The following is a 13,302-nucleotide window of genomic DNA, read 5'->3' on the forward strand; positions in this document are numbered from 1 at the left end:
TGATTTTCAGGTGCTTTCCAAGGGTCAAAATGAAACTATGAGAGAACGGTCAACTAGCCCTTCAAGTCTAGTTTCTTGAACAGTTTGAATTTATGAATTTGGAGCATGGGAAGACCTTCAAAAATCCATTCTCCCAAGGTCACTCCAGAAGCGTAGCTCCTGTCAAAAAATGGTCCAGAATGCTAGTTGTTTGCCACTTTCTTTCATTTTTCTCCAAAAATAAGCAACCTCTACAAAATCTAGGCAAATGGGTTTTTAGAGGATGGCAAGACCTTTCCAAAAATGTAGACCTTTATTCAAATGGAGCCCTGAGGAAAAAGTGCAGTGCCTTTTTAGAGGATGGCAAGACCTTTCCAAAAATGTAGACCTTTACTCAAATGGAGGCCTGAGGAAAAAGCGCAACGCTAAGGCGCTGCGCTTCTGGAGCAACGAAATTTCTAAACTTAGACCAAAATTTCTCAAAAATCTCAAAATGCTCAGAATTTGTTCAAAATTGGAGGGAAGGTGTAAAAATAGGTTTGTTATAGCTTCGTGGATGCTTCAGTAAGCATCTCCAAGTTTCCCTCATCCTTTTGGTATTTTTTGGCCTCCTTGAGCTTGTTTTCAAGTTGTTTTACCTTGACATTGGCGATCATGTTTTGAGCTTGGTAGTGGTGCACCATGTGTCTGAGCAACTGATTATCTCTGTTTGCCTTCTCAAGGATCTTCTCCAAGTGTTCATTCACCCTATTAAGCCAATATTCCTTATCTTGATGAACCTCTAGGGCGATCCTATCTTCTAGGTCAAGATCCTCATTCAACAGAATTTGTTCTTGTTCCTCTTGCAAAGCTTTCTTGAGGCCTCTTGTTCTTGGTCTTTTCCTTTTTCCTCTCACCTCTGATGCTTTAGGCTTGCTTGATGTCATGATCTCCTTACCTTTGCCAACTTGTTGCATTAACTTGGTTTTTTCCTTTTCTAGGATCAACTCTTTTGCTTTGAGTTGACAGTTTTCTTGTTCAAGGAATGATATAACATACTTTTCCCTTTCCAAATTAATCACCAGCTCCTTGATTTGGTAATCCTTATCCCTGATAGTCTGTCTCATGTTTGTGGTTTGATCCTCAGCCTCTGAATCAATTAGTTCAAACTCATGTTCAACTGTGTCTTTATCTTTTGCTGCTGATTCCTGCTTTGTTGATGAAGAAGGCTTGGCCCCTTTCTCTTTGTGAGAAGAAAACACAAGTGTTTTCCATTTCTTATACACTTTAGTCACATCAAGTTTGGATAGTTGAGTCTTCTCCATTATTTTTCTAGATGACCCCACCTCTGTTTGTTGTTTTGGCGCACTTGGAGACTGAGATGTTGCATTTTCCTCATGCCATTTCAAGGCTGCTTCCAAAAAGGCTTCCCAAGCCATACCTCTCTCTGTCAACTAGTGAAGGACAATGGTTTTGATGAGACTGTGATGTAACAAGCTTGGGGAGTGCTCTTTGTCCTTTAATTGTATTGTTTCAAACATTTTGGAAATGCTTCTGAATAGATAATTACACATGTTGAGTGGATTTTGAGAGTTGAAATGCATCAGGAGGTGGATATGATAGGCATATAACCTGGAGAATATACCTTCACAAGTGAAGAACCTCATGACAGTTTTCATTAAAGGGGCATATTTCTCCAATAAATATCTGAAAGGCAAGAGGTGAGTATGTGTATCTCTGTATCACGTCTTCAAGAAAGGCTTGTAGTTTTCAATATCTAGGTTCATTCCTTTGAACCAATATTCGCCATTGTCCAATAATCCAGTTGCTATTGAGATGGAGGCCACTGAGAAACTGAACTCAATACCATCAATGCCAATAGTTTCTCCTTTCAGTTGTGTTGCTAGCCAATCCGTTAGTTTCTCATGAAATCCTGCTTCGCTCACCCTTTTGCAAAATTCCACGCAGTGGACATCCTCAAAGCATTGTTTGATGAAAAGATATGAGTTGATTGTGTTGCAGTCTGATGGTTCATATCTGAGGATCCTTCCTCCTTTATCTTGTCTCTTTCTTTTTGGTGAAGATTCTGCCTCCATGATGACACAAAGCCCTAGCAGCAGGAAGTGAAAATAAGATGTGAGGTGTGAATGGAAATGAAGTGATATGTAGGTGATTTTTGACAAAATGATGGGAGGGGTCTTAGGAAAGGTGAGATGACTTTGAAAGCTGATGAAAATGAGTAGAGAAATAGTGGAAAGATGGTTTTCTTGCAGGTGGGAACAACAGGGTTTATGATGAGACTTGCTCAAAAACCTCTAGGAATGAGCTAGGGTTTTGCCTTTTTGAGTGTTTAAACTTTGTTTTGAGGCAGGTAAAATGGTCAAAATGGCTCATTAAACATGTATGCAGGTGTAGGATATCATTTTACATGTTTTGGAAATAAAAAATAATGATGGCCATTTTTACCCTAACATTTCCCATGCAAAATTTGCCACAAACCCTAACTTGAAGAATCTTTGATATGAGATGAAATTGGGAAAGCAAAAGATGGAGGATGATGGTGTACTTACTTGTTCCTTAGCTTAGAAGTCAGTAAAACCAAGCTTGCAAGTGAAAAATTGAAGTTTGGGAGAGTTTTGATGAATTTCGGGGCACTCTGTCCTGCGTGCAGCGTAGCTCTTCTACGCGCAACACATGTCTCCTAAGCGCAATGCAGTGCTTCTATGTGCGGTGCCTACAAGTTTTTGTCAATTTCTCCTAGGAAAGAAACTTTTTTGCTTTTTTGGGCGAGAGAGCTTGATGATAAAGAGTGAATAGGATATGAATGAAGGAGTTATGGGGCTTTTGAGTTTATATAGGGAAAGTTTCCTCACTTTTTCAAAAAGAAATGGGACCCACCCTCCTTTAGAAACTGATTTTCACTTTATGAAAACAGAATTTACCTTTACCATTGCAAATCTGTGATGTCTTTTGCTTTCCTAAATGTTGAAGCTTCTTTTTCTAGAACCTTTGATGACATGAGAGAATGAGGAGTGTGTGAAAAATCAAGATCAATTCTCCAAAAGTTGCTTTGTCATGTTTTACTCACTGCTGGTTTTATTCATGAAAAAGATGGACCTTGGAAACCCTAGCGACCTAATGGATGACCTAAGACCTAAATGGAATGATGATGATGACTAACCCATTTTTATTGTGATACCTTCATAAAGTGTGATAGGCGACCAGCATGAGTGAATTTCCAAACAATGACTTCATCTTTAGACTAACCAATCAATGACCAAATTTGTTGTGTAAACCTAGTATCATAAAAATTTGATTTTGAAAGCCTGGAAAAACATAGTAAAAGCATATTTGATCCAGGTGACAGGCTAACAAGACTGACACTAACATTTACTAGATACTTCGTGTGAATTGTTATCACAACACTGAATTGTATTGACATTAGTTGTCTTCGGAACATAGGTTTGTTGTTTATGATCAGAGATACAGATTCGTAGATTGATTGAGATGTTTTTTCATGTGATTCAGATGTAGATAAAGAGTTATTTTGGTTTGTCTTTCCCTTATCATATGTGTGGCATTATTTTGATTTACTTCAAGTGACGATGGTTACAAAACCTTCACTTGGGATGTTTATCATCTGAACTGCAACATCTAAGTGCGTCTTTTCTTCAACCGGTTTTCCTTCTTCTTGAGTTATGATATTCACTGGATTAGTATTTATTCATTTCTCTTCAACTTGGACTTCTACATTTGATGCTTCCTTTTCGATAAGTTGTTATACCTTGTTTTCCAATGAGTTATTGTCCATTTTAAGCTTCTTAATTTGTGTCAGTAGTTTTTAACTATGGTCTTTAAGTCGTGAAACTTCTTTATTTTTTTCAGCAGTGATCCTGTCAACTTCTCTTTGCATATTTTGTAGTACTTTTTTACCTTCTTGAAAAATTATTTTTGAGATATCTAGTATGTCTTCTGGTATTACTGAATTCAACTTCATTGTAACATCTTGTATCACTGTTTTTTTATTTTTGTAAGAAAATGTCAAAAACTTCTTCTTCGTATTAAGGATGAAGGAACCTAGGGTTGCCATCGAGGGTGAACCTAAAATAATATCACCTTGATTGCTCCATAGTTTTTGAACTGAGAATTGTGATATGAATGTATAATTTCTAATGTTTAATTTTAAATTGGTTATTTCATATTTTGTGTTGTTATAAATGTAACACCCTCCTCCCACATCTACCCAAGTAACCGACCAACCGAGGTAAACATGCGACGAGAGGCTACTATAATTGGATTCAACCTCCTAGGTGACCTTAAGGAAATATAATTGATGGAAACACATTATACAGAACTTCCATATCAACTACAGGAACCCTAAGAACCATCCCGACACTTCTAGTAACCAACCCCTGGGTCCCACTAAGGTTTTAGGCCACTTGACCTCTAAACACTCCCATGCTATGGGCCTGACACCATCCAAGAGGCTCTGGAATCTCTCTTGACGAGGCATGTCATTGTCCAGGGACTATTTTGCTTAGTGTTGTGCCAATGTCCCTGGGATTTGAGCCACTTTTTTAGGCCCAGAGCCCAGGTCACTACCCATAATTGAATGACACCTCCAGAACAGAGAGATAACATGGAAACAATGATGCAAATGTAAACAATTGAACAAGCCCTTAACCAGATCTCTACTATCCATGACATAAATTTCATCAAACATGTCACGAATATGTAATCTACATGTGTAAACAACATATTTAATCATAGGGGTCTGTTACACTAAAAAATGTCACCTTGACTACTTACAGTTAGTATGGCTCCAATCAACAAGTCATGCTACCCTCTTAGGCAAGTCTCATGCCTCTGTTATCCATCCCAAACTCAAAGAAGAGAGAAAGTCTTGTAAAAATCATGTTTATCTCTGGGGTCGCAGGTTCTCTCTAGCCTTACCTGCGGGGACGCTGACCATGTTCACAAAATATGCGTCCATGGACGCTCTGTATGTTAAGGGACAGGTGCGTCCCTCTGTAAAAGGCAAAATGCGCGAGTTTTATCTTGAAAAAGTTACTTGTGGTTACTTCTAGAACATTCTAGAGGTCGGTTTGATGAAATGGATGCGCCTCCAGTTGGTTCATGTATCTCTATTAAGGGGGAACCTATCCCATCAATAAGGGAGCTATCCCACCCATAGAGGGGGATGATCCCATTGATAGTGGACCTGAATAACCTCTTTACAGCACTATAAATGAAGGCATTGAGCCAGAAGGAGAGGAGGTTGGAGCTATACATTTTCTTTGGGTAAATGCTGCAGGATTTAGGTCTTCCATTAGAGCCTTTGTGAGGAGAGATTGTCTTCACTTGATTCTACTTGGGAGAGGGTGAGCTTTGTCAAAGTAGAGGAAAACCCTTGATGGACCCTGGGAGGAACTTGCACAACACCAAGGCCAGGTTGTAAGAGTTTCTTTGTTTCGTTATTAATACAAACTGGTTTATTTTTCTCAATAGCTTGTGTTAATGAGTTATTTCATGTGTTCCTTGGTCTGCATGTTGAATATATGTTTTATTATATGAAATGCAAGTGCTTGGTAATTGTTTGATTGTTTGTGGTTGCAGGAATTGACTTGAAGGAGGAGCTCATCCGGATCGTCAAGAACGGACTTCAACAACAGCGTTTTGGAATAAGGTAAGCCTAAACACTTGTAGTTTTCATGTTGTAAAAGGTGTATTTAGAGAAAGATCACTCCATTTTGTCTTGTTTGTCATTAGAATGTCTTAGACTTCTAGGAAGGTCAGTCGTGTCCGCACCCTTGACAGATTCCGTGTGACAAATTGGCGACTCCGCTGGGGAATCCATTAATGAGAGAGTCTTTTCCTTTATATGAACTTTGCTTTGAGAAAATCATTTTTATTTTCTGGTTTTTGACTGTGAGAATTAGTATTTGGGTGGCTTAGCTGTAGCTTTAGTTGGCTTTAGTTTTTCTTCTTTTTTCCAGAAAGACGCAGTCTCTGTGTGCTGCACAGTGCGTCCTTGGACGCGCTGTTGTCGACTGCACAGTGCGGGGTCGCACCTGTGACAACTGCTGGCCTGCGTCTTCCTGTAAAAGTTAAGAAAATTCCATTTTTGCCTTAAATTACTTTTAGATTTTGTTTTTTCTTAGTGTTTTCTGCCCAGATCCTTTAGTACCCTGTCAAGAATTCTTACCTGAACTGGTTTTGTGAGCTTTGAGTGTTTTAGTGGTTTTCAACGAAGTTTAGACCTAGGGTTTGATTTTTGGAAAGGCTTTGTAGTAACTTTGAGCTTAGAAAGTTGTCCAGCCTTAGATATCTCTGGTTAGTCAACCTTCTTAGAAGTTGAGCCTGCCGTAAAGTCTCCTTGTTTGAGCAACTTGTCATTTGAGTTGTTTTGGGTCAAATTTCGAATTGCTTGTTTTTAAAGTATTGATTTCCATTTTCAAAAAGGACAAAAAGATTAGAATTTTGTTTTGACTAGTTTTTGGTTCTGCAATAAGCTAGTCCTTGATTTGATTGTGATCAAGTAAAACACCTTAGAAATAATCATTGTTAGTTTTGGCCTCGTTAAGATTGCTTAGAGTAAATTTGCCTTTAGTTTGCTTATGAGTGCATTTTCATAGATTTTAAGAGTTGTTAAGATTGATTTTTGGTTATATTAGATTTATTTGCTTTATTAAAAGAAAAATACAAAAACATCTTCTTAAAAAGTCTTGTTTCAAGTAGCTTTTTGTTTTCAAAAGAAGAAAAGAGTTTTTTCGTGCATGTAAAGAGAAGTTATGTTTTTATGCTTGGAAAAGAAAAACGAATTGTTTCTTTGATTGTCTTCAATTAAGAAGTTGCTTTTATAAGGATTGCATTCTCTCAACTTTTTAGTTAAGCAATTCATCGAAAAAGTAAAGTAGTGGATAAATCATTTTAGGTGCATTTTGTAGTGGTTTCGAGTCGAGTCAACATACCACTAGTTTCACTTCCATCACCTTTTGACTTAAGAAACAACCTTAAAAGTAACGCTTAAATTAAAATCAATCTAGTAATCTTTATTTTTCTAGGGCTCTGAAGCACCAACATAGCTTAGGCTAGGGTCTTGGAGTAGGTGAGTACTTAACTCTCCAAGACTACAAAACCAAACAGATAGTCTATCTTGAGTAGAACAAATCCAATTGTTTCAGTTACATTCTGGGAAAGCTCCTCTTAAAGGAGAAACACGAGCTCGTGTCCGAACCAGTGAGGGGATCATTCCTCCCTCGTTGGGAACGACGCCAGGCAGTACGTATTACAAACGGTAAACCTCGGATTAACCATTGTCGAGGAGCCAGGGGTCACTTATCGGTAAACCTTGGATTGTTGTCAAGGAGCCGGTAAGGGGATTGGAGCTTGCTACTCTGCCCTTGCGTGCTGTCGGAGTTTAGACTGTTCCCCCAGGTGTAATTGTTGTGATTGGTAACCTTAGTGGCCATAATATCTAGGATTCTACCCAAGGTGACGGTGGAGGGAAGGTCCCACTGTACCTGGAGCAGACGTCGGTTATACTCACTTGGATTTTCTGGGGGGTTCGCTTCACTTCGAGACGGTTAAAGTGGAGGAACTTGGTCCAGTCTATTCATTAAGCAGGTTGCCGGGGTAACTGTTCCACCCACTATTTCTGTACTGAATCCTGCGAGGTTGGGCCTAATCACCAACTAGCGCTTTTGGTCCGGAAGACTACTGTTTGTGTGTGGTTTGACGCTCTAGATTATTTAGGCGTGTGCTTCAAATTTGATTGGTTCTTTAGAAGACTTTAGGTGGTTTGATTTGAAATTTTTTACTTTGTTTTCGTGTGTTGTAGTTAAAATCTTTAATTGTGGCGGAATTACCGAGAAGGTCCCGTCGTATTGCGGGCCAGTCTCCTGAAGTTGTATCTGTGGCCGAATTGTTGAGAAGATCCCGTGAACTTAGGGGTTCACCTCCTCGAGACGACCCCAGTTATTTAGAGGGTTTAAAGGTCCTTGTAACTCCTAGTGGCAGTAAAGTAGGTTCACCTGAAGAAGGAGAATCTTCTTTGGTAGTCCATCCAGATTACCAAAGATTAGAAACAGGTTACAATCCCGAAGCTGTTACAGTTTCCGAGCTTGCTGGTAGTTTTTCATCTGCCAGTGAAACAGGCGAAGAACCTGAAATTTCAGAACCTGTTACTCCAACTCCTAGTGTTCCTGATTCACCAAGAATAGAAAGAATTATCACCGAAAATCTTCCTGTTGGATTAATTGCTATAGAAGAACTTGTTCCAGAGGAAGAAATAGGCGTTTCTGATTCTGAAGATCTAATTACCCTTGATCTAAGGGAGCGTGAATCCATCTTTTACAGTCCTCCTAGAAGTGAGTCTTGGTACCTTGCATTAACCAATTTTTTAGACAACTCAGTAGGTTTTTCTACACCTCGTACTCCGGTTCCACCCAGAGGAATTCATTCTCCTGTAAATATGTCTGGTCAGTCGTCTGTGTTTTCACAAAGTCCTGAATCATTTTTACATGGCGGTCCTTCTGTTCCTACTGGGTATCAGTCACTTTCTGGTACCTTTGCGGGAGCATCTCCTCAACCTGTTGATCATGGGTTATTAGTTGGAAACAGTGGTAATGTACCATTGAGTATAGGTGAAGTTTATATGATGTCAGGTTCAACTCCCATTAACCAACCTCAAGGTGGCCAATTACCGCCTGGGGGGCAACCTCAAGGTACTTCATTTGTGACTGGGGGGCAACCTCAAGGGTATCAACCCCAAGGGTATCAACCCCAGCCTCAATACGTACCCCAAAGTCAACCTCAGTATCAGTATCAACCTCAAGGATGGCAACCTCAAGGATGGCAACCCCAAGGGTATCAACCCCAAGGGTATCAACCTCAAGGATACCAACCTCAAGGTCAAGGTCAACCCCAGTATTCGTATTTACCTCAAGGTTATCAACCTACGGGTCAATACCCTGGTCAAGGTTATCAACCACCTCAAGGGCAATCATATGGGACTACACCTTACAGTTATCAACCCTATCCTCAATACGGCTATGGATCTCAGTATCCTCAACCTGTTACGAGTCAATACCCTGGAATGTTAACATGGGATCCGTCACAGGGTCAACAGATGTCGCAACCAAGTATACAGTCGGTACCTCAAGCAGGACAACCTGCAGTTCCTGGTCCACCCCAGCAACCGCAACTTGTCCAGTCAAGTGTTCAGACCCCTGTAACTTCTGTAGTTACTCAGCCGCCAATTGCACCGAGTACTCCACCTCACACGGCTGCAGCAACTACCGCTTCATCTACCATGCTTACATCTGGAGTATCGGCAGCTCCGGTTTCTACTGTCCCTGTAACCGTTCCTCAGACATCTGTACCGTTGTCTGGACCCACGGTTCAAACCACAGTCCAGATGCCTGCAGGTCAACCTGGTACAAGTACGGTTGTTACTACTCAACCTCAATTTGTTCAACCTCCGTACCAGGGACAGTATCAACCTGGTCAAGCTGCCCAACAACCGGTTTACCAGTATCAACCGTATCCTGGGTACAATTATCAACCACCTCAACAACCCCAGTACGGTCCGGTTAATCCTGGTTTTCCAGGAGGATATAATATCCCCAATGCGAATCCTGTTCCTAGTTATCCTGGATATCCTCCTCCTGGGGCTGGTATTGTGACTCAGAGTTTCCGAGATCCTAACCGGCAGTTACCATTTATTGCGACTTTAGATTTACCCGACTTGACGCGCCTAACGAACGATCCAATTCAATATCTTCCGTTCTGGCCGCCAATGCCAAATAAGTTGCCCAGCGATATACCCAAGTTCGAAGGTAAGTCTGGAGAGGATCCGTCTAATCACGTGATGACTTACCACCTCTGGTGTGCATCAAATTCCATCTCAGATGATTCTATCCGCTTACGTCTTTTCCAGCGTACACTCATTGGTCTCGCAGCCAAGTGGTACATTGAGTTGCCACGGGCTTCTTTTTACAACTTTAGCCAGTTAGCTACTTCATTCTTAACTCATTTTCAGTTACCAGTCAGATACGATAATGGTACAGAATTATTAACTTCGCTAAAACAATCGACATCCACGTACATTTCTGATCACATCCATGAGTGGAGACGTCGAAGGAGATTAGTGAAAGTTTTTATCCCGGACCAAATCTTAGCTGAATGGTTTGTAAAATCATTATTACCAAGAATTACTGAAGATGTAGCTAAGGCCGGCGTAGTTACTGAGGAGCAAGTCATTGCTCAGGCACAATACCTTGACTTAGTTTACACTCAGTCGGGTACGTTACACGAGAAAATTCCGGATCTTCCAAAGTCAAACCAAATCGCTGCTGCTCCTTCGGGATCTCATGCCGCTGATGGTATGATCGGTATCGTGACTACGAAGAGTAAGAAGAAGTCTTCCAAGACCTCCAATACTCCAATTATCACTTTGCCTGATTCTCCGACAGGAGAGTCTTCTCCTCCTGAACTTACCGCCGACATTCACGCTGTAGAGTCATCTACGGCCAAATCCAAAAACGGTGGAAAGAAGAAAGGAAAGAAGAAGGCTAAAGCAGACAAGGCTCCAAAGGAGAAAACGGAAAAGTCGGAAACTAATGACGAAAAGCGCAAACCTCGTTATCCTTGTCTCATTTGTGAAGAAGATCATTTTACGAGAGACTGCCCTCATCGGGCCGAGGTAGTGAAAATAGTTAAAGGTTCTCCGACTCCTGCTGTGTTAAAGAATCCATTCCCCGAGCAGGAAAATAAGATGATAGGTTCTTCTTCGAATGCCAGTGAAGAACCCATTTTGATGATGTCTCATGTCAGGATTGCGACTCGATCGCAAGATTATGGTAGTAAGGCTCCTGTTGATGGTAAAGAAGCAGAATCTTCTAACTCTAACCCATCAACCTCAGCTCCTGGTTCCGATCCACTACAGATCGAAAAACCTAACCCAGACTTAGTGATTAAGCCGCCCGCCAAGGGTGTACTTCGAAGGTCTGCTTTCAATCCACATGCGAGAGCAGCCCAGAATTACAACATTGTTGAAGACTTAGCTGTTTCACCTTCAGCAATGTCGGCACTCGAAGTGCTGCAATCATGTCCAGCGCAACGAAAATTGCTTTTGTCGGCTATTGGAGCTGTCGATGTTCAGGACCCGAACCTAATGATCTTTGATCTAGAAAGTAGTACACCGCGTCTCCCCCATCAAATGGCTTTCCAAATTCCAGTGATAGTCAAAAACAGGCCTATTCATCGGACTGTGATTGATGAGGGAGCTTCTACGTGTATTATGTCGATTCAATGTTGGAGATCGCTTGGTTCTCCTTCGTTGAACCAATCCCCCACCATCCTTAAGGCCTTTGATGGCCGTGGGTTCCGTCCGTTTGGTATTCTACAAGAATTGCCTATAGGGGTCGAAGGTAAAACCGTTAGTCTGGATGTGGAAGTGGTTGATGCCCCTCTAGACTACAACCTTCTTTTGGGTCGAAGTTGGTCATATGCTATGACAGCGGTCGTTTCATCGGTCTTCAGAGTCATTAAGTTTCCACATAACGGTAAGATCGTGACTATTGATCAGCTGACATACTTTTCATCCGACCCAACCTCTTTAGAAACTATCCAGCATGTTGGTAAAACGACAATCCCTTATAGGGACATTGGTGTAGGTTTAGTTAAGGATTCCGGTTTACTGGGAACTTTTCCTCTCCCTCCACTCAATGCAGACCCTTCGTTCGCAACAATTCATATGATCACGTCAGAAAACATTATTTATGATGATCCTTGGTATGTTCCCTCTGACTCTGAGCTAGACTCACTCGGTGATGTTATGCCGTTGAGTCCGTATGAGATTGCTTATGAAGCTCTTATGTCTTTTACCGACTTTCATTCAACCGACCAAATGAATGTGGTCAGTGAAGAGTCACTTTTCACCTCACCCTTAGAACGGATAACGTTTCCCGAAGAAGTGTCATCTGACGAACAACTTCGCGAAATCCTAAGTGTAGATGATCTACCATGGGACGATCTCCATCACAGATCTTCGTTTTTACCTAAGGATGATGTCTTTGAAAATGATTTTTCATCTATCTTTACCGCTGAATATGTCAAAGACGCTCAGGATCCAACGAAACATTCTGATTCAGAGCTGAATTTAGGGAATATTTCTCGTACTATTCCCATTGATATTTCAGTGAAGCCCGGAATCAAGGAGAACATTCATATAGGTGCCGCATGTACTGACGAAGAAATTGAAACTTACAAGGCCCTATTCCAAGAATTCCGCGACGTGTTTGCCTGGTCCTACGAAGAAATGCCAGGAATCGATCCTGCCATTGTTGTTCATGAAATCAAAACCTACCCGGATGCTAAACCCATTCGGCAACGGTTGCGTCAGATTCACCCTCGAAAAGCAGCTGCAATCAAAGCCGAAGTCGAAAAGCTGTTGAAAGCAGGTTTCATTTATCCGATCCCGTTAACGGATTGGGTATCGAATATTGTTCCCGTCAATAAAAAACAAGGAACAATAAGAATCTGTATCGATTATAGGGATATCAATCGAGCTTGTCCAAAAGACAACTATCCTACGCCTTATATCGATCAAATTATTGATGATTGTGCCGGAAGTGAGATGTTTTCCTTCATGGATGGTTTCTCAGGGTATAATCAAATCAATATTCTACCTGCCGATCAACCAAAAACGGCATTCATTTGTCCATGGGGGACATTTGCTTATTGCAAATTACCTTTTGGCCTTAAGAATGCCGGTGCTACTTTTCAACGGGCCATGTCTTATGCATTTCATGACATCAAGCACATTGTGCAACCCTATCTCGATGATTTGCCTGCTCATTCTTTACACCGAGCTGATCACCTTGTCCACCTACGAGCAATCTTTATGAGGTGTAGGCATTATCGAATTCGGTTGAATCCCCACAAGTGTGTTTTCTGTATAGAAACAGGTCGATTGCTGGGATTTGTTGTTTCCAAAACCGGCATTCGCGTCGATCCCTCGAAAGTCGAGGCTATCATCCAATTGCCTCCTCCTTCGAGTTTGCGCCAACTCCAAAGTTTGCAAGGGAAAGCAAACTTTTTACGCCGATTCATCCCTAACTACGCCGAGGTCACTAAAGGTTTTACACGGTTGTTGAAACAGAACGTACAATTCTTTTGGGACGAGATTGCTCAACAATCTTTTGATGCACTGAAACACGCGTTGACCCATGCACCGTTATTGCATCCTCCCAACTACAACCAGGACTACTTCTTATACCTCGCAGCTTCGCATTCCACCATTGGAATGGTGTTAGTTCAAGAAGATGAATTCAAGGCAGA

This window comes from Pinus tabuliformis, chromosome 3_1, assembly GCF_031772625.1.
Source record: "Pinus tabuliformis cultivar Carrire ecotype Pingquan chromosome 3_1, CPIR1, whole genome shotgun sequence".
NCBI classification, from domain to species: domain Eukaryota; kingdom Viridiplantae; phylum Streptophyta; class Pinopsida; order Pinales; family Pinaceae; genus Pinus; species Pinus tabuliformis.